Source organism: Ascidiella aspersa, chromosome 8, assembly GCF_963924565.1.
Source record: "Ascidiella aspersa chromosome 8, kaAscAspe10.2, whole genome shotgun sequence".
Classification (NCBI taxonomy): Eukaryota; Metazoa; Chordata; class Ascidiacea; order Phlebobranchia; family Ascidiidae; genus Ascidiella; species Ascidiella aspersa.
The window spans coordinates 3,604,764-3,627,067 of NC_139454.1; the positions used below are offsets into that span (position 1 = coordinate 3,604,764).

Below are 22,304 nucleotides of genomic sequence, written 5' to 3' on the forward strand. Positions count from 1 at the left end.
GTTGTTTGCTGTCAGCTGAGAAATTTCCAACCTGAAGATACCGCAATATTTTCAGTTTAGCTTCCTGTGGAAAAATATTTTTTTGTAGTTATATTTATTGGTATGTAAGTGTTGGTTAATTATAACCACAGATCAATAGTTGAAAGCTAACATTTCATTAAATCCCAAAGGCTTCTCATTGCGAGTGCCACCAGAAAATCTGTAAAACAGAGGGCTTTTGCTTGTTTATGGTCAAGTTTTACTGTGTTGCATTTTCACCTTGGATTAAGCTGAAAAGTATTTTTCTTGTTGTTATATTTATTGGTTTGTAAGTGTTGGTTTAATCATAACCACAGATCAATAGTTGAAAGCTAACATTTGATTAAATCCCAAAGGCTTCTCATTGCGAGTGCCACCAGAAAATCTGTAAAACAGAGGGCTTTTGCTTGTTTATGGTCAAGTTTTACTGTGTTGCATTTTCACCTTGGATTAAGCTGAAAAGTATTTTTCTTGTTGTTATATTTATTGGTTTGTAAGTGTTGGTTTAATCATAACCACAGATCAATAGTTGAAAGCTAACATTTCATTAAATCCCAAAAGGCTTCTCATTCTTTGGATTAAGCTGAAAAGTATTTTTCTTGTTGTTATATTTATTGGTTTGTAAGTTTGGGTTGAATTACAGCCACAGCTCAATATTGAATGCTCACATTTCGTTAATTCCAATATGGTTCTCATTGGTTTCCAATATGCCTCTCAGAAAAAAAATTGCCGAATCAAATAATATTTCTATGGCAGAAGTTTATTTTTAACTTTTCGCAACGATTTAACAGTGCAATATATTCGATTCACTAGTTACAAATTCTAATTGATTTGGATGCTGCTGTGAAGACCAGCAAAGCCAAGCAAGCGATTACAACGTGCATTGGAATTGAATTTACTTCTTTGACTTGGAGGACAATTACGGTGGAGAAGTTTATTCCGTGACGCGCAAATTGTTTTTTGCGTGCATAGGCAGTTCGTTTGCACACGTACCGTGCAGTCAGCTAACATTTACCGTCACGAGTCTTTTTTCTGCACGACGCTTATTTTTGTTCGTCGTGCATCGGAAATGGTATTTTTTTGAGGACGTAAAATTGATTACCTCTTGTCACGATTGACATTAAACCTTTGAACGTCACAAAGCAGAAGCTTTGCTGCAAATCGCTGCAATCAGTTGAATACTGTTCATGCCGAAAACTTTCCGCTCCAAACGACTACTTTAAAATCAGTTTTCGGTTCTTTCAAATACAAAGTTAATGTTTATTTGAAAATCTGCAGTATTGTAAAAACTTAGAGGTATAACTTGACCTAAATACACTCAAGTCATTTTTTTAAACGGTTAGACTTTGATTTGCATTTTCGCCATTTGTTAAAAGCAGGACTGTGAAGTCGGAGTCAGATTTGGGACTAGGGAGTCGGACTCGGGTTATTTTAAACCGACTCGGCAGCGCTGTTTCAAAGGGTTAGTGTTTAAATTAAATAAAAAGTCGAAAAAATTGGGGCATTTACTTCAAATTCTTGCGTTAAACAGATAAACAGTTCGCTCGCTGTTTGTTTTGTGACAAAAATGAAGAGTTACCAAATACATGAGAAAAACAGTTTTGCTAGTTGCAATCATTACATAATAATGCTAAGATTTTACTTCGCCCTGGTTTGTTATAGCACTAACTTGGAACAAGGTAATTAAAGATTCTGACTGGGATTTTTTCATCTTTTTATTGAGAGTGATTTAACTTGGACTATTAGGTTGGTTTTGCAAAGGACCTAACTGGGTCTTAACATTAGACCTATCGGCAATATATTTTATCTTTCAGCATTGCCTTGCGAAGGTACGGTATACAACACACAACTGTTTTGAGATCTCAACATGTGTTTATTGGTGATAAATTTACAACGTGTGTTGACACTCTGAGAAAATGATGAAAATCTGTGAAGAATAATTAAAATTAAAGTACTTTAAAGTACCAGAAAACAATAGGCAAAAAAAATAATTAATTTACAAACTATAACTTTACATTAACTATCAACGAGATTAATGCCAGAAGGATACAATGGCAATAAGTAGCCTATATGACAGAAATACTTACCATTTTGGGGTTTACGGTGGTCCTTGGTCCTCAGTTAAGTCATCCACGAACTTCACCTCCTAAAAACAGCTTGATTGGAATTTTACTCTAAAATTGCCTACAATGTATTAGTTTTAATGGGCAAACTTTTTCAAGTTCAAGTGATAGAACCGTTTTTGTCATTGTTTTTAGCTCTACATTGCTTTTGTCAGTAGAGGGCATAATCAGCATGTAATTGGCTTTAGGTGCAAACCGACTGCGAGTAAATACATTTGATTCTACTTAGGCTTACCTTAGCCGAATGAACCTCAGCAGCACTGTTAATTCCTGGCGGCAAATTTGCAAAAGCACTAAACAAAGAAAAAGGATAAAAAAATGAAACGAAAACAACTAAAAATTAATGATAAACTTTATAACGAAAATAGTCCCAACATAGTGTTAGATTTTCTAGAAAATTAAAAAAAATATCGTTTTAATAAAAAAATATATCGTTTAAAGAAACAGTTCTCATCTTCGCATTAACTTGATGGAAGAAGAGATGGGTGGGATTTTAGTATTGTAATAAAATATTTCCTAATTAAAGTTCATATTAATGTTCTGCTTAGTAATCACAAATCAATTTTAGTAAATGTTTTCTGTATACCTGCCATTAAAATAAACCTGGATTATCCCATTATGCAACAAAACTGAACGGAAATCGGTTTTCTCCCGTTTGTGAATTAGACCTACTCGTCCGATTCTAGGGTAATTTTGGCATTTAAGAGAAGTTTTTGTTATATAAAATGGTAAATTACCAACTGTAAGTAAACTTCTTAACGTTTACACTAAACGTCACAAAGTATGAGTCTGCAAAATCTTCCAGACTAGTAAATATTTGTCTTAAGGTGTTTGATACAAAACGAGTTTCAATTGTGCCGCAATAATTGTATACTATGTTACTATTAATTTTCAACTTCACAGTAGGGCTGCGGAGTCGTCGATTCGTTTGGCTGAAATCGGATTCAGGACACTAGTACGACTGCGTAGGATTACCCAAACAGTACGACATGCACACCCGCGGTACCAAATACCGCAAACTGTTTATTGTTAAGGTGGAATAACATACGGCTTATCTTTTTCCAACCACATGTTGTGCTTGCGGGACTTGACAAAATCTGCAAATTTGGTTAGAAGCAGACGCAGACTCAGTATTGTTTTTGGGAGAAGTCCGACTCTGGAGTCGGAGTTTAACGGCGAATTACAAATGCAAAACACATTATTAACTTACCAGTTAACGCAAGCTGCCTTGGATTCCACGGTATCGCTTATTACGAGCAAAGCCAAACAGGCGAATGCAAGAAAGATAAATTTCTTCATTGTTCTTCAAAGTCGAATTCTACGCAGAATTGTCTGAAAAATCCAACTTGATTCTGGCAAAGACAAATGGCAATGAACTGAGAAAACCTTGCTATTTAAATAAAATTGCTTTCAAGTCTACGATCACGTTTTTTCAACACGGCATTTTACTCGCACGCGAAAAACCGCAATGCCAGCGAAACAGGCGAAATTTTGAATCCGCTAATGAGATTTTAATGGCAAACGTTTTGAATTGAAGAGACTGATGCATCAAACAAACGGACCTTGGAATGAATATCCCATATGCTAAAAGTCTCGGTAAAATATAACCAGAAAATCTTCACGATAAGCATATCCACTAAACACTAAAGTATATTTGTCAAATGTCAAATGAAAGAACCGCATCCAACGTTATTGTTATTTTAAGTTGTTTCTTTTTGGTTTATTCTACAAAGAATAGTTTAAAACACTGCACTATAAGTTTTCAAATCCAAGAATTATATTGACCCTTATCAATTAACTCAAAAAGTGTTAACTTTTCTAGCTGTTTTATTTTATGGGAAGAGGTAATTCAGAGATGTTGTTCATTAACTGCCAAGAAAATTTATGTTTTGTTCTTGCAGGGATAATTAATTCCATACTTACTATTAAATCCACGGGTCTTTCTCGCTTGATGCAACAATTTTAAACGCGAAAACTCGTAGTTACTTGCTGTAAAATGCTGCAAATAACGTATTTAGGTACATGAACCGTTATGTATTTAATTATGTATCTTTACGTTCGTTTTAACCTAATTTTTATCATTATAGTGTTTACGTGTGTTTACGTGAAATTATGTTAAATTTCATAGATATTTTGGGCAGTACCACCTTCAAGCTTGTAAGGCAGAAAAACTGTAAATTGGAAAGATGAAATAGCATAGGTTAAACTATTTTCGACGCACGCATTGTTGCTCGATGAGTTATATAACCTTATATTTAAGTGGACTAATGTATATCTACGTAATCGAGTTTTATAAATGGGTGGACTAGCAGGCTGTAGAGTAAAAATGTGGAATCGAGACTCGACAGAATCGACCCATAGTCAGCAATCGGAATGAAGACTCGTCAGTCTGACTCGAGTTTATTTTTTCCGACAAAAGTCAGACTTGGACTCGGTAGTATGACTCTTGTTGTTAACCCACTGCGCAGCCCTGCTTCTTGGGCGCATCCAAGGCGTTAACCGTCTCGTAGTGATTTCCTAAATGTTGCCAGAAGTTTGTTGTCACGTTTGATGGCTTAAGCTCGCTGCATTTCCTGTCGTGTGCTACTAATCAATAGAATCATATCATGCAAACAATGTCCCTTAATAAAACTAATTAATATTTTTATGTTCAGGCAGGAAAGATTTGAAAAACAACGTATGCATTTTAATTCGTTTATTGAAAAAGCTGTAATAAATTTCCTTTACTGAGCATTTTTTTGTTTTTTAAGACCGGTCCGCAACAAAATTTTAGTTTTAAACCGGCCCGCAGCGTAAAAAAGGTTGCCGACCCCTGGTTTAACCGACTCCGCAGCCCTGATGCTTCGACGCATCACAGGCGTTAACCGTCTCGTCGTGATTTCCTAAATGTTGCCAGAAGTTTGTTGTCACGTTTGATGGCTTAAGCTCGCTCCATTTCCTGTTGTGCGCTACTAACCAACCACTGCAACGGTTTTGCTTCTGTTTCTTGGATAATACTTTCGCCACACGCTTTGCACACGTTACGTTTCAAATAAATTGAGCTACCTAAAGCTTCTGTACAGTTATTTGAGTGTCATCGAAGCGAAATAGTTCTGACTAATTTGATATTGGGACGCAAATTGCTTGCTCAATCTGTTAGTACAAGCAACTTCATATTGAAGGGGATCCACAGTACCATATCATTTATTCAATGAAACATATGTACACACATATGAGTGCAAGGGCATTGTCAGTATATCTTAATTTATATAGAGTATTCTCCTGTAACTAAAATTGATACCTGAGCATTGTTTATTAGCTATTTTTTAGCCAACTGCCTATAAATGTATGTACAATCTAACTCCGCGTATGTCAATAAATCGAAAAAGGGCCAAAATATTCCGTTTTTTTTATGCTTAACTGTGTTCACCCTCAAGTGCAATAGAATCATATCATGCAAACAATGTCCCACAATAAAACTAATTAATATTTTTATGTTCAGGCAGGAAAGATTTGAAAAACTACGTATGCATTTTAGGTTTAGTTTATTGAAAAAGTTGTAATAAATATTTCCTTTACTAAACATTTGGTGTTTTAAGGCCGGTCCGCGACAAAATTTTAGTTTTAAACTGGCCCGCAGCGTAAAAAAGGTTGCCGACCCCTGGTTTAACCGACTCCGCAGCCCTGATGCTTCGACGCGTCACAGGCGTTAACCGTCTCGTCGTGATTTCCTGAATGCTGGCTGCAGTTTGTTGGCACGTTGGATGGCTTAAGCTCGCTCCATTTCCTGTTGTGTGCTACTAATCAACTACTGCAACGGTTTTGCTTCTGTTTCTTGGATAATATTTTCGCCACACGCTTTGCACACGTTACGTTTCAAATAAATCGAGCTACCTAAAGCTTCTGTACAGTTATTTGAGTGTCATCGAAGCGAAATAGTTCTGACTAATTTGATATTGGGACGCCAAATGCTTGCTCAATCTGTTAGTACAAGCAACTTCATATTGAAGGGGATCCACAGTACCATATCATTTATTCAATGAAACATATGTACACACATATGAGTGTAAAATATCTTAAAAGAATTATCGATAAGGGCATTGTCAGTGTAACTTGATTTATATAGAGTATTCTGCTGTAAATAAAATTGATACCTGAGCATTGTTTATTAGCTATTTTTTAGCCAACTGCCTATAAATGTATGTACGGTTGTGTTGCAGGGTTGGGGTGGAGAGGATAGTGAAATGAAAAGACGAATTGTGACCAAATACGAGATTTATCGCCTTATCGGTGAACGATACAGGTAAATTTTATCGACATTTCGCACGATGAGCACACATTTAAGAAGTTTGGTTCACCTTTAGTATTATGTTTACAAATAATGTGAACACAACTCAATAAATCTATCTTTAACTCAATATCTGATGTAATATTCGTCATCCTCAACACAAATATTTTTTCAGGCACTTTCTTGTTTCAGAACACTGAGAACCGAATGGATTTTGATTTTCAAACGTAAAATAAAAGGCCAAACTTTCTAGTCTTATCTGGTTTTGAAATAAAATATGTTAAAAAATATTTTTAACATATAAAGTTAGTGAGTAAACAACTCGAAACAATATCACGTGAGAAATAAATAAGTCTTTTTTTAATAATGGCCTAAAACTTGAACATGAATGAATTATGATTTTATGTCCAAATTTAATAGCAATAAATGGACCTTATTGTGGCTGATATTTTGTTTTTTTAACAATCCTAACATGAACCTTGCTTTTATCGGACGTTTTCAGGTTTAAAATGATCAAGCATTCAAGAGATTCAGGAAACGCTGAAAACTCGAAACGCTTTGAGCTTTTGAAATCGTGGAAGGATCGATGGAAACATGACGGTCTTAACTCGCTCTCTGCACGAGTAACGAGAATGATCGAGTACCCTACCCTTACTAGACTCTTTGTACGAGTGCCACCAGAAAAGCTTTAATATCGAGGGGTTTTGTTTGTTTTCCAGCCTAAGTTTTACTGTGTTGTAGTTACAACTTGGATTAACAAGTATTTTGTCTAATGTTGTTTGCTGTCAGCTGAGAAATTTCCAACCTGAAGATACCGCAATGTTTTCAGTTTAGCTTCTTTAGAAAAATATTTTCTTGTAGCTATATTTATTGGTTTGTAAGTGTTGGTTTAATTATAACCACAGATCAATAGTTGAAAGCTAACATTTCATTAAATCCCAAAACGCTTCTCATTCTTTGGATTAAGCTGAAAAGTATTTTTCTTGTTGCTATAATTCTTGGTTTGTAAGTTTGGGTTGAATTACAGCCACAGCTCAATATTAAATGCTCACATTTCGTTAATTCCAATAGGGTTCTCATTGGTTTCCAGTATGCCTCTCAGAAAAAAAATTGCCGAATCAAATAATATTTCTATGGCAGAAGTTTATTTTTAACTTTTCGCAACGATTTAACAGTGCAATATATTCGAATCACTAGTTACAAATTCTAATTGATTTGGATGCTGCTGTAAAGACCAGCAAAGCCAAGCAAGCGATTACAACTTGCATTGGAATTGAAGTTACTTCTTTGACTTGGAGGACAATTACGGTGGAGAAGTTTATTCCGTGACGCGAAAATTGTTTTTTGCGTGCATAGGCAGTTCGTTTGCACACGTACCGTGCAGTCAGTTAACATTTACCGTCACGAGTCTTTTTTCTGCACGACGCTTATTTTTGTTCGTCGTGCATCGGAAATGGTATTTTTTTGAGGACGTAAAATTGATTACCTCTTGTCACGATTGACATTAAACCTTTGAACGTCACAAAGCAGAAGCTTTGCTGCAAATCGCTGCAATCAGTTGAATACTGTTCATGCCGAAAACTTTCCGCACCGAACGACTACTTTAAAATCAGTTTTCGGTTCTTTGAAATACAAAGCTAATGTTTATTTGAAAATCTGCAGTATTGTAAAAACTTAGAGATATAACTTGACCTAAATACACTCAAGTCATTTTTTTAAACGGTTAGACTTTGACTTGCATTTTGGCCATTTGTTAAAAGCAGGACTGTGGAGTCGGAGTCAGTTTGGGACTAGGGAGTCGGACTCGGGTTGTTTTAAACCGACTCGGCAGCGCTGTTTCAAAGGGTTAGTGTTTAAATTAAATAAAAAGTCGAAAAAATTGGGGCATTTACTTCAAATTCTTGCCTTAAACAGATAAGCATTTCGCTCGCTGTTTGTTTTGTGACAAAAATGAAGATTTGCTGAATACATGAGAAAAACAGTTTTGCTAGTTGCAAACATTACATAATAATGCTAAGATATTACTTCGCCCTGGTTTGTTATAGCACTAACTTGGAACAAGGTAATTAAAGATTCTGACTGGGATTTTTTCATCTTTTTATTGAGAGTGATTTAACTTGGACTACTTGGTTGGTTTTGCAAAGGACCTAACTGGGTCTTAACATTAGACCTATCGGCAATATATTTCATCTTTCAGCATTGCCTTGCGAAGGTACGGTATACAACACACAACGGTTTTGAGATCTCAACATGTGTTTATTGGTGATAAATTTACAACGTGTGTTGACACTCTGAGAAAATGATGAAAATCTGTGAAGAATAATTAAAATTAAAGTACTTCAAAGTACCAGAAAACAATAGGCTAAAAAAATAATTAGTTTTGAAACTATAACTTTACATTATCTATCAACGAGATTAATGCCAGAAGGATACAATGCCAATAAGTAGCCTCTATGACAGAAATACTTACCATTTTGGGGTTTACGGCGGTCCTTTGTCCTCAGTTAAGTCATCCACGAACTTCACCTCCTAAAAACAGCTTGATTGGAATTTTACTCTAAAATGGCCTGCAATGTATTAGTTTTAATGGGCAAACTTTTTCAAATTTAGTGAACAAGTCATAGAACCGTTCTGTCATTGTTATTTTTGTTCTACATTATTTTTGTCAGTAGAGGGCATAATCAGCATGTAGTTGGCTTTAGGTGCAAACCGACTGCGAGTAAATACATTTGATCCTACTTAGGCTTACCTTAGCCGAATGAACCTCCACAGCACTGTTAATTCCTGGCGGCATATTTGCAAAAGCACTAAACAAAGAAAAATGATAAAAAAATGAAATGGAAAACAACTAAAAATTATTGATAAACTTTATAACGAAAATAGTCCCACCATAGTGTTAGATTTTCTAGAAAATTAAAAAAAATATCGTTTTAATAAAAAAATATATCGTTTAAAGAAACAGTTCTCATCTTCGCATTAACTTGATGGAAGAAGAGATGGGTGGGATTTTAGTACTGTAATAAAATATTTCCTAATCAAAGTTTATATTAATGTTCTGCTTAGTAATCACAAATCAATTTTAGTAAATGTTTTCTGTATACCTGCCATTAAAAGAAACCTGGATTATCCCATTATGCAACAAAACTGAACGGAAATCGGTTTTCTCCCGTTTGTAAATTAGACCTACTCGTCCGATTCTAGGGTCATAGTGGAGTCAATCCGGTGCAGAAATAATTTTGGCATTTAAGAGAAGTTTTTGTTAGATAAAATGGTAAATTACCAACTGTAAGTAAACTTCTTAACGTTTACACTAAACGTCACAAAGTATGAGTCTGCAAAATCTTCCAGACTAGTAAATATTTGTCTTAAGATGTTTGATACAATACGAGTTTCAATTGTGCCGCAATATTTGTATACTATGTTACTATTAATTTTCAACTTCACAGTAGGGCTGCGGAGTCGTCGACTTGTTTGGCTGGAATCGGATTCAGGACACTAGTACGACTGCGTAGGATTACCCAAACAGTACGACATGCACACCCGCGGTACCAAATACCGCAAACTGTTTATTGTTAAGGTGGAATAACATACGGCTTATCTTTTTCCAACCACATGTTGTGCTTGCGGGACTTGACAAAATCTGCAAATTTGGTTAGAAGCAGACGCAGACTCAGTATTGTTTTTGGGAGAAGTCCGACTCTGGAGTCGGAGTTTAACGGCGAATTACAAATGCAAAACACATTATTAACTTACCAGTTAACGCAAGCTGCCTTGGATTCCACGGTATCGCTTATTACGAGCAAAGCCAAACAGGCGAATGCAAGAAAGATAAATTTCTTCATTGTTCTTCAAAGTCGAATTCTACGCAGAATTGTCTGAAAAATCCAACTTGATTCTGGCAAAGACAAATAGCAATGAACTGAGAAAACCTTGCTATTTAAATAAAATTGCTTTCAAGTCTACGATCACGTTTTTTCAACACGGCATTTTACTCGCACGCGAAAAACCGCAATGCCAGCGAGACAGGCGAAATTTTGAATCCGCTAATGAGATTTTAATGGCAAACGTTTTGAATTGAAGAGACTGATGCATCAAACAAACGGACCTTGGAATGAATATCCCATATGCTAAAAGTCTCGGTAAAATATAACCAGAAAATCTTCACGATAAGCATATCCACTAAACACTAAAGTATATTTGTCAAATGTCAAATGAAAGAACCGCATCCAACGTTATTGTTATTTTAAGTTGTTTCTTTTTGGTTTATTCTACAAAGAATAGTTTAAAACACTGCACTATAAGTTTTCAAATCCAAGAATTATATTGACCCTTATCAATTAACTCAAAAAGTGTTAACTTTTCTAGCTGTTTTATTTTATGGGAAGAGGTAATTCAGAGATGTTGTTCATTAACTGCCAAGAAAATTTATGTTTTGTTCTTGCAGGGATAATTAATTCCATACTTACTATTAAATCCACGGGTCTTTCTCGCTTGATGCAACAATTTTAAACGCGAAAACTCGTAGTTACTTGCTGTAAAATGCTGCAAATAACGTATTTAGGTACATGAACCGTTATGTATTTAATTATGTATCTTTACGTTCGTTTTAACCTAATTTTTATCATTATAGTGTTTACGTGTGTTTACGTGAAATTATGTTAAATTTCATAGATATTTTGGGCAGTACCACCTTCAAGCTTGTAAGGCAGAAAAACTGTAAATTGGAAAGATGAAATAGCATAGGTTAAACTATTTTCGACGCACGCATTGTTGCTCGATGAGTTATATAACCTTATATTTAAGTGGACTAATGTATATCTACGTAATCGAGTTTTATAAATGGGTGGACTACCAGGCTGTAGAGTAAAAATGTGGAATCGAGACTCGACAGAATCGACCCATAGTCAGCAATCGGAATGAAGACTCGTCAGTCTGACTCGAGTTTATTTTTTCCGACAAAAGTCAGACTTGGACTCGGTAGTATGACTCTTGTTGTTAACCCACTGCGCAGCCCTGCTTCTTGGGCGCATCCAAGGCGTTAACCGTCTCGTAGTGATTTCCTAAATGTTGCCAGAAGTTTGTTGTCACGTTTGATGGCTTAAGCTCGCTGCATTTCCTGTCGTGTGCTACTAATCAATAGAATCATATCATGCAAACAATGTCCCTTAATAAAACTAATTAATATTTTTATGTTCAGGCAGGAAAGATTTGAAAAACAACGTATGCATTTTAATTCGTTTATTGAAAAAGCTGTAATAAATTTTCTTTACTGAGCATTTTTTTGTTTTTTAAGACCGGTCCGCAACAAAATTTTAGTTTTAAACCGGTCTGCAGCGTAAAAAAGGTTGCCGACCCCTGGTTTAACCGACTCCGCAGCCCTGATGCTTCGACGCATCACAGGCGTTAACCGTCTCGTCGTGATTTCCTAAATGTTGCCAGAAGTTTGTTGTCACGTTTGATGGCTTAAGCTCGCTCCATTTCCTGTTGTGCGCTACTAACCAACCACTGCAACGGTTTTGCTTCTGTTTCTTGGATAATACTTTCGCCACACGCTTTGCACACGTTACGTTTCAAATAAATTGAGCTACCTAAAGCTTCTGTACAGTTATTTGAGTGTCATCGAAGCGAAATAGTTCTGACTAATTTGATATTGGGACGCAAATTGCTTGCTCAATCTGTTAGTACAAGCAACTTCATATTGAAGGGGATCCACAGTACCATATCATTTATTCAATGAAACATATGTACACACATATGAGTGCAAGGGCATTGTCAGTATATCTTAATTTATATAGAGTATTCTCCTGTAACTAAAATTGATACCTGAGCATTGTTTATTAGCTATTTTTTAGCCAACTGCCTATAAATGTATGTACAATCTAACTCCGCGTATGTCAATAAATCGAAAAAGGGCCAAAATATTCCGTTTTTTTATGCTTAACTGTGTTCACCCTCAAGTGCAATAGAATCATATCATGCAAACAATGTCCCACAATAAAACTAATTAATATTTTTATGTTCAGGCAGGAAAGATTTGAAAAACTACGTATGCATTTTAGGTTTAGTTTATTGAAAAAGTTGTAATAAATATTTCCTTTACTAAACATTTGGTGTTTTTAAGGCCGGTCCGCGACAAAATTTTAGTTTTAAACTGGCCCGCAGCGTAAAAAAGGTTGCCGACCCCTGGTTTAACCGACTCCGCAGCCCTGATGCTTCGACGCGTCACAGGCGTTAACCGTCTCGTCGTGATTTCCTGAATGCTGGCTGCAGTTTGTTGGCACGTTGGATGGCTTAAGCTCGCTCCATTTCCTGTTGTGTGCTACTAATCAACTACTGCAACGGTTTTGCTTCTGTTTCTTGGATAATATTTTCGCCACACGCTTTGCACACGTTACGTTTCCAAGAAATCGAGCTACCTAAAGCTTCTGTACAGTTATTTGAGTGTCATCGAAGCGAAATAGTTCTGACTAATTTGATATTGGGACGCCAAATGCTTGCTCAATCTGTTAGTACAAGCAACTTCATATTGAAGGGGATCCACAGTACCATATCATTTATTCAATGAAACATATGTACACACATATGAGTGTAAAATATCTTAAAAGAATTATCGACAAGGGCATTGTCAGTGTAACTTGATTTATATAGAGTATTCTGCTGTAAATAAAATTGATACCTGAGCATTGTTTATTAGCTATTTTTTAGCCAACTGCCTATAAATGTATGTACGGTTGTGTTGCAGGGTTGGGGTGGAGAGGATAGTGAAATGAAAAGACGAATTGTGACCAAATACGAGATTTATCGCCTTATCGGTGAACGATACAGGTAAATTTTATCGACATTTCGCACGATGAGCACACATTTAAGAAGTTTGGTTCACCTTTAGTATTATGTTTACAAATAATGTGAACACAACTCAATAAATCTATCTTTAACTCAATATCGAATGTAATATTCGTCATCCTCAACACAAATATTTTTTCAGGCACTTTCTTGTTTCAGAACACTGAGAACCGAATGGATTTTGATTTTCAAACGTAAAATAAAAGGCCAAACTTTCTAGTCTTATCTGGTTTTGAAATAAAATATGTTAAAAAATATTTTTAACATATAAAGTTAATGAGTAAACAACTCGAAACAATATCACGTGAGAAATAAATAAGTCTTTTTTTAATAATGGCCTAAAACTTGAACATGAATGAATTATGATTTTATGTCCAAATTTAATAGCAATAAATGGACCTTATTGTGGCTGATATTTTGTTTTTTTAACAATCCTAACATGAACCTTGCTTTTATCGGACGTTTTCAGGTTTAAAATGATCAAGCATTCAAGAGATTCAGGAAACGCTGAAAACTCGAAACGCTTTGAGCTTTTGAAATCGTGGAAGGATCGATGGAAACATGACGGTCTTAACTCGCTCTCTGCACGAGTAACGAGAATGATCGAGTACCCTACCCATACTAGACTCTTTGTACGAGTGCCACCAGAAAAGCTTTAATATCGAGGGGTTTTGTTTGTTTTCCAGCCTAAGTTTTACTGTGTTGTAGTTACAACTTGGATTAACAAGTATTTTGTCTAATGTTGTTTGCTGTCAGCTGAGAAATTTCCAACCTGAAGATACCGCAATGTTTTCAGTTTAGCTTCTTTAGAAAAATATTTTCTTGTAGCTATATTTATTGGTTTGTAAGTGTTGGTTTAATTATAACCACGGATCAATAGTTGAAAGCTAACATTTCATTAAATCCCAAAACGCTTCTCATTCTTTGGATTAAGCTGAAAAGTATTTTTCTTGTTGCTATAATTCTTGGTTTGTAAGTTTGGGTTGAATTACAGCCACAGCTCAATATTAAATGCTCACATTTCGTTAATTCCAATAGGGTTCTCATTGGTTTCCAATATGCCTCTCAGAAAAAAAATTGCCGAATCAAGTTATATGTCTATGGCAGAAGTTTATTTTTAACTTTTCGCAGCGATTTAACAGTGCAATATATTCGATTCACTAGTTACAAATTCTAATTGATTTGGATGCTGCTGTGAAGACCAGCAAAGCCAAGCAAGCGATTACAACTTGCATTGGAATTGAAGTTACTTCTTTGACTTGGAGGACAATTACGGTGGAGAAGTTTATTCCGTGACGCGAAAATTGTTTTTTGCGTGCATAGGCAGTTCATTTGCACACGTACCGTGCAGTCAGTTAACATTTACCGTCACGAGTCTCTTTTCTGCACGACGCTTATTTCTGTTCGTCGTGCAACGGAAATGGTATTTTTTGAGGACGTAAAATTGATTACCTCTTGTCACGATTGACATTAAACCTTTGAACGTCACAAAGCAGAAGCTTTGCTGCAAATCGCTGCAATCAGTTGAATACTGTTCATGCCGAAAACTTTCCGCTCCAAACGACTACTTTAAAATCAGTTTTCGGTTCTTTCAAATACAAAGCTAATGTTTATTTGAAAATCTGCAGTATTGTAAAAACTTAGAGGTATAACTTGACCTAAATACACTCAAGTCATTTTTTTAAACGGTTAGACTTTGACTTGCATTTTCGCCATTTGTTAAAAGCAGGACTGTGAAGTCGGAGTCAGATTTGGGACTAGGGAGTCGGACTCGGGTTATTTTAAACCGACTCGGCAGCGCTGTTTCAAAGGGTTAGTGTTTAAATTAAATAAAAAGTCGAAAAAATTGGGGCATTTACTTCAAATTCTTGCGTTAAACAGATAAACAGTTCGCTCGCTGTTTGTTTTGTGACAAAAATGAAGATTTACCGAATACATGAGAAAAACAGTTTTGTTAATGCTAAGATTTTACTTCGCCCTGGTTTGTTATAGCACTAACTTGGAACAAGGTAATTAAAGATTCTGACTGGGATTTTTTCTTCTTTTTATTGAGAGTGATTTAACTTGGACTACTAGGTTGGTTTTGCAAAGGACCTAACTGGGTCTTAACATTAGACCTATCGGCAATATATTTCATCTTTCAGCATTGCCTTGCGAAGGTACGGTATACAACACACAACGGTTTTGGGATCTCAACATGTGTTTATTGGTGATAAATTTACAATGTGTGTTGACACTCTGAGAAAATGATGAGAATCTGTGAAGAATAATTAAAATTAAAGTACTTTAAAGTACCAGAAAACAATAGGCAAAAAAAATAATTAATTTAAAAACTATAACTTTGCATTAACTATCAACGAGATTAATGCCAGAAGGATACAATGCCAATAAGTAGCCTCTATGACAGAAATACTTACCATTTTGGGGTTTACGGCGGTCCTTGGTCCTCAGTTAAGTCATCCACGAACTTCACCTCCTAAAAACAGCTTGATTGGAATTTTACTCTAAAATTGCCTACAATGTATTAGTTTTAATGGGTAAACTTATTCAAATTTAATGAACAAGTCATAGAACCGTTTTGTCATTGTTTCCTTTGCTCTACATTGTTTTTGTCAGTAGAGGGCATAATCAGCATGTAATTGGCTTTAGGTGCAAACCGACTGCGAGTAAATACATTTGATTCTACTTAGGCTTACCTTAGCCGAATGAACCTCAGCAGCACTGTTAATTCCTGGCGGTGCATTTACATAAGCACTAAACAAAGAAAAAGGATAAAAAAATGAAATGGAAAACAACTAAAAATTAATGATAAACTTTATAACGAAAATAGTCCCACCATAGTGTTAGATTTTCTAGAAAATTAAAAAAATATCGTTTTAATTAAAAATATATATCGTTTAAAGAAACAGTTCTCAACTTCGCATTAACTTGATGAAAGAAGAGATGGGTTGGATTTTAGAACTGTAATAAAATATTTCCTAATTAAAGTTTATATTAATGTTCTGCTTAGTAATCACAAATCAATTTTAGTAAATGTTTTCTGTATACCTGCCATCAAAAGAAACCTGGATTATCCCATTATGCAACAAAACTGAACGGAAATCGTTTTTCTCCCGTTTGTAAATTAGACCTACTCGTCCGATACTAGGGTCATAGTGGAGTCAATCCGGTGCAAAAATAATTTTGGCATTTAAGATAAGTTTTTGTTATATAAAATGGTAAATTACCAACTGTAAGTAAACTTCTTAACGTTTACACTAAACGTCACAAAGTATGAGTCTGCAAAATCTTCCAGACTAGTAAATATTTGTCTTAAGATGTTTGATACAAAACGAGTTTCAATTGTGCCGCAATAATTGTATACTATGTTACTATTAATTTTCAACTTCAAAGTAGGGCTGCGGAGTCGTCGATTCGTTTGGCTGAAATCGGATTCAGGACACTAGTACGACTGCGTAGGATTACCCAAACAATCCGACATGCACACCCGCGGTACCAAATACCGCAAACTGTTTATTGATAAGGTGGAACGGCTTATCTTTTTCCAACCACCTATTGTGCTTGCGGGACTCAACAAAATCTGCAAATTTGGTTAGAAGCAGACGCAGACTCAGTATTGTTTTTGGGCGAAGTCCGACTCTGGAGTCGGAGTTTAACGGCGAATTACAAATGCAAAACACATTATTAACTTACCAGTTAACGCAAGCTGCCTTGGATTCCACGGTATCGCTTATTACGAGCAAAGCCAAACAGGCGAATGCAAGAAAGATAAATTTCTTCATTGTTCTTCAAAATCGAATTCTACGCAGAATTGTCTGAAAAATCCAACTTGATTCTGGCAAAGACAAATGGCAATGAACTGAGAACACTTTGCTATTTAAATAAAATGGCTTTCAAGTCTACGATCACGTTTGTTCAAGCTTAATATGGTTAGTTTGCAGTTGTTGTACACAAACCTGTGTGCAATATTTCTATTTTATTCCAAACCTGATCAACGCCTTGCGTTCCAGAAAGTTCGACTTGGTTCTTGCTAAAACCTGAAAACAAATGACTCCAGATTCAACTTGCTTCGTTGTTTAAAATAAATTTACGTTGACATCCATGATCACGTTTGTCCAACACGGCATTTGACTCGCACACAAAAATAGCAGTGCCACCGAAACAGGCGAAATTTGTAATCCTCCAATGAGATTTAAATGCCAAACGTTTTGAATAAGAGTCTCGCAAAAAATCCAGAAAGATCTACACGATAAGCAAAACCGCTCAAGAATATTTGTCAAATGAAAGGAACGCAATCACACTTTTTAAAAGAATTCGCATGTCTTACAACACAATGTTATTGTTCCGTCAAGTTTTTACGACTTTTTAGTTTATTCTAGAATGAATTGTTTGTACGAGAGAAAAAAATGTACAATGGGTTTTAACTTTAAGATCTAAGAATCATATTGACCCTCATCAATTATGTTAAAAAGTGTTTACTTTTTTAGCTGTTTTTTAATAGGCATTTTTTAGAGTTATTCAGAGATGTTGTTCATCACCGAGGAAATTTATGTTTTTGTTCTTGCAGGGGTAATGAGATCCATACTTATTGTGTTGGCGGTTAAAGCCATGGGTCTTTCTTGTTTGGCTCAACATTTTAAACGCGAAAACTCATAGTTACTTGCTGTAGAATGCTGCAATCTAGCAAATCTTATTAAGGTACATGAACTGTTATGTATTCAGGTATGTATTAGTAAGTTCGTTGAAACCTAATTTTTATCATTAGAGCACCTAGGTCAGTGGTTCTCAAACTTTTTTTAAAAATATTACGCAACAGTCCCTCAGCAACTTATAAAATTGCTCGCGGTCCCTTAAAAATATACACAAAACAACATTTGTTTTAATGGTATCAATGGGATTGGTGCACTTGCTTCTTTGCTATCAGTTCGGCTATGTTAACCTCTAACGAATCATTTATTTGAGTGAATCAATCGCGAACAGTTTTAAAACCGTGACCGTACAGCCCACAGTGGCAGCGCAGCTAAATGTAAAGCGTGCTTCTCGTTAGCACAATGCAATACTATGACGTCACAATGCACAATTAAACTCAAAGCGTACAATAACGTGAAAGAACAACCTATCAGCTCGGTTTGGAAAACTAAGTTGCCTGAAAGTTTTATTGCACAAAAAGCTTTCTTCTTCAGGAGCGTTCTGTTGATTTTTTGTTGGGTTCTTTGCGGTCCCAGAAATTTGTCTCGCGGACCCCAAAAGGACCGCGGACCCCAGTTTGAGAAACACTGACCTAGGTGAACCTATGTTAAATTTCATAGATATCTTGCTAGAGAACAAGCTATCAAAATTCGGTTATAGATGGTATTTTTCATGTCCTCACAATATGTTTCATAATGATCATAATAAAATATGATTATATGTTATGTAATATTACGTCAGATAACTTTCTCTTCCCTTTTTTGACAATCACGCGATTTGCAGATTAAACTTTAATTTTTTAGGAAGGTTAATTTGTTGAGAAGTTCATTTCGTGTCGAGAATGTCGTCACAAGTGTCTCATAGTCAGCACGACGATTTTGAACTCCGAAAATTATATTACGGGTTGCAAATGTTACAGTCTGGCAAAGTTGAAGACCATTAATCCTACATGAAACATTAATAAAATGACGTTTTATTTTTATCTCTAGGTTATGTAAAACAATATTTTGTAATTTTGTCCAAAAACATTACCTTTTTTGTCGGTATTGCCAAAAACGGTTACCTTCACACAATAAATTATTCAGATGGTTTGCAATTTTCAACACAGTGGGTTTGTTACTTAATACTGCAAATATTGGTGTGTGATATTACGTTTGAAACAAGAATTGTTTCAGTTTGATACGTTGACTAGCCATGACTTAGTTTTACTGGTAAGGTCCAATGATCCTGCTACTGTTGCTTGGAGACAGAGGCGCCCGCAGAACATTTTTCAAAATAGGGGGCAATGTGAATATATACACATCATTTTACATTAGTACCTATGATGTTAATATTCGCCAGTAGAAATTTATATATTTTATATTAGTAAAAAACCCACATGGGGTAAGTGCCCCCCTTACACCCCCCCATAGGGGTCCCATGCGCTGAGTGCTGATAATTTTTGTTCTTGTATGCTTTTAAATAGCTACTTGTGGTCCATTTAACAACCAGCATAACAACAAATGCTCTTTGATCTCTTTCGCCTATTTAAAAATCAAATGTTTTCAAGCAATAAAAAAAATACCCTTTACGCCGCTAAAATGTTGGTTGGGGCCGGCAATGCAATTCGTTAATATAGCCTAGCCCAGGGGTGTCCAACTTAAACATGCCGACGTGCCAATTTTTATCTTATAACTTCTTCCCGTGCCAAAGTTTAACAACTATTTTTTTTCTAATATTAAAAGCGCTTTATACAAAAAATAAAAACAATATAATGTTATAATGTCAATAACTGTTTGTTGTCGTAATTGCTGGGATTGTCTTGTATTGTGAATAAACAATGGCAATTGGCTGTAGAACAAATTTAGCATTTTTGACAATTGGCTGTAGTTTTTTGGGGGCTTGCGTGCCATTTTATATTAGGTCGCGTGCCTCATGTTGGACAGCCCTGGCCTAGCCCTATGAAGTATTTTTAGAGCATGGGATAATAAAGGAGTCTACAACGTATATTATTTTACACCTATTACGATTCAAGCCTCTCAATAGTTAAGACACCCTTATACTGAAAATAAAGCTAAATGATTCCGCATTTTCTTTCTTTATCATTTTGACCGCTCGCGGTAATTCTATGGCGTTAAGAATAAATTCGGCATTTTACAATAAAGTTTTTTCTTTCGATCGAAAAATTTGAGGTTGTGAGTTCGTAACTCGGTCTGGTTAGATTTTTCCAGACTTTCCTGTCTTGCACTCTTGATTAGGGCCTCTGGATTTGATAATATGTAATATACTTTTCGAAAACACCCGCTATACTTTAAAAACAACTGACGTTTTTTGTATTTAAGCTTCTTCTACAAAATCAACCCAAAAGTAACAAAATATGGTCAAAATGAAGCCACACTTTTCAAGTCGTTGTCCGAGAGGTCGATTATGGTGACCGGCGCTCGTTTGAGAACCATGTAAAATGCTTGAGGTACGTTCATCAGTCGACACCCAGAAAGGTCCACAATCCCGTTATCTTGTGCTTCCAAGCATCGTTTTGCGGCCAGGGCTGCTTCTCTTGCCATTTTTTTGCTGGTTTGCTGTTCAAATACCACCAGAAAATATGTAAAATCGTGTTTTTTCTGCTTGTTGTTTCTTGTCTTGCTTAATTTCGGAAACGCGTCAAACGCTTGTTTGGCAAAATGCGTGTTTAGCCGATAGAGTTGTAAGCCTTGAACAGGTATCTTCGTTGTTGCTGTATAAAGGCCTTGCTACAATTTTAAAGCAATAACTTTTACAACTTTAACGAAGGTCTTATTTGTAACTTTAAAAAAGTTTCTATTCCAATGTGCACCTAAATTTACAAGTTGTTAAACGAATCACGTTAGTTAATAAAATAATTGATATAATAATATGCCAAGGTGTATGTTAGTTCTCCTTAATTAGTTTTTAAAGCAGCCTGAGTACGGCAAAATATTTAACTCGGGGGTAACCAAGCTTCAGACTGCAAATTCAATTCTATCATGCCGCGGCATAATTCCTTTAAAAATATAAAGTACAGCTGAAATGTTTTCAGATGCTATTTTAAATTAAAGTTTGATAAAATATTTACTGAGCGACACTTTATTAAGGCTAACTACAGTTTTTTTGAACATTTATTTATATTTCCTTCGCTGAACGATAATTAAGTTAATAAAGTAAGACACATAATTTCATAACTAACTCGCCATGGTCAATATTTTCTGTCATCTAAGACGCTATCGTTAGGCCTTACAGTCGTCCGGCCCTTTGAGAAAAAGTTTATTGGTACCTTTAATTGCTCTAACTCGTACAACCTACAGTGCTAGTGCAGTAGTTTATCTGTATGCAGATGTGTAACACACGCTACTTTATAGTGATAGACGTTTTGCAAGGGGCTATATTGTGACCAAATGTTATGTGGTTGGCACCTTTTTCGCGTTTCTCTTTTCTCCTGCACATTTGTTCGCACCTTTTAAAAAAACAACTGCCGACATCTCAGAAGAAATCAGGGCTATCAAATATGACTGACGCAGTGTTACAACACCATTCCTTATAGTGGGCCAAAAACAAAGTTTAAACTTTTTAAAAATATTCAGTGCTTGCTTAAGGCAAAACCTTTCAACTGTCGAAAGTTCAAACTATCGAAAAGTCGAAAGTTGAGTTTTGATTTCTGTAGGAGGTTTTGGTGGCGCCCTAAAACAAAACTGATTACCTTGCACTGCCAGAGAACAAATTTAGTTACTAAAACGCTCGAGATTTTAAGTAACGCGAAATTCTAGTGACATGTTAGCGGCAAGAACAAATTCTACATTTCAAAAAGGTGATGTCTAATATTATTAATGGTGAACAACCCAAACAATCAAGCCCAGTCTTTTAGGTTAACGTTACTGGGAGCGTAAACCTAAAAACTGTGCGACTTTACTGAGCCTGTGTAGCTGTGTTTTAATATCAGTTGTTATCTATATCTATTAATTATTATTATGAACTACCGACCTGTTAACATTGTAAATTCCTAAACACCTGCTGTCGAATTCCTTTTTCTCAAGTAATAATTGACATTTTATTCCAAAAATCCATAGAAAAAGTATAGTAAACAGACCCTCTTAAATGTGACTTCATTTCTACAAAATTTAGAAGTTCATGGGGAACTTTGTAGATTGTTATTAGGCCTTTATTTTTTTAAACTTTAATGCCTCCAATCTCCTATGTTTGATTAACCCAAAGTATAATCGATGCGTTAGCTCCTTAATCAGGGTTTTAATTCCTATACTATTTTGGTATCAGATCGGCGTAGATACTTTCTTTGTATCGTATGAGTATCAATACTGGTTTGACATCGCGTATGGGTTCCCATCGGATATTACCGAAAATCCATTATGTTTTTG

The 22,304-nt window shown here is 35.5% G+C and overlaps 2 long non-coding RNA genes across 4 annotated transcripts; both read right to left on the reverse strand.

The window, feature by feature from the left end:
- Positions 1–1,870: 1,870 nt before the first annotated feature.
- On the reverse strand, positions 1,871–3,523 carry LOC146135219 (uncharacterized). The gene is made up of 4 exons (XR_014501617.1): positions 3,352–3,523; positions 2,377–2,434; positions 2,106–2,164; positions 1,871–1,945 (listed from the first exon to the last, which is right to left on the reverse strand). It is a non-coding gene; the product is annotated as an uncharacterized LOC146135219 (long non-coding RNA).
- Positions 3,524–8,668: 5,145 nt separating this feature from the next.
- Positions 8,669–17,368, reverse strand: LOC146135220 (uncharacterized). 3 transcript variants are annotated; one of them, XR_014501611.1, is made up of 5 exons: positions 17,239–17,368; positions 16,945–17,086; positions 15,948–16,005; positions 15,669–15,727; positions 8,669–8,718 (listed from the first exon to the last, which is right to left on the reverse strand). It is a non-coding gene; the product is annotated as an uncharacterized LOC146135220 (long non-coding RNA). The 3 variants fall into 3 exon arrangements; XR_014501609.1 differs by lacking the exon at positions 8,669–8,718 and adding an exon at positions 15,434–15,508; XR_014501610.1 differs by lacking the exon at positions 8,669–8,718 and adding an exon at positions 15,434–15,508 and having other exon boundaries at positions 17,208–17,289.
- Between the last annotated feature and the right edge of the window lie 4,936 nt (positions 17,369–22,304).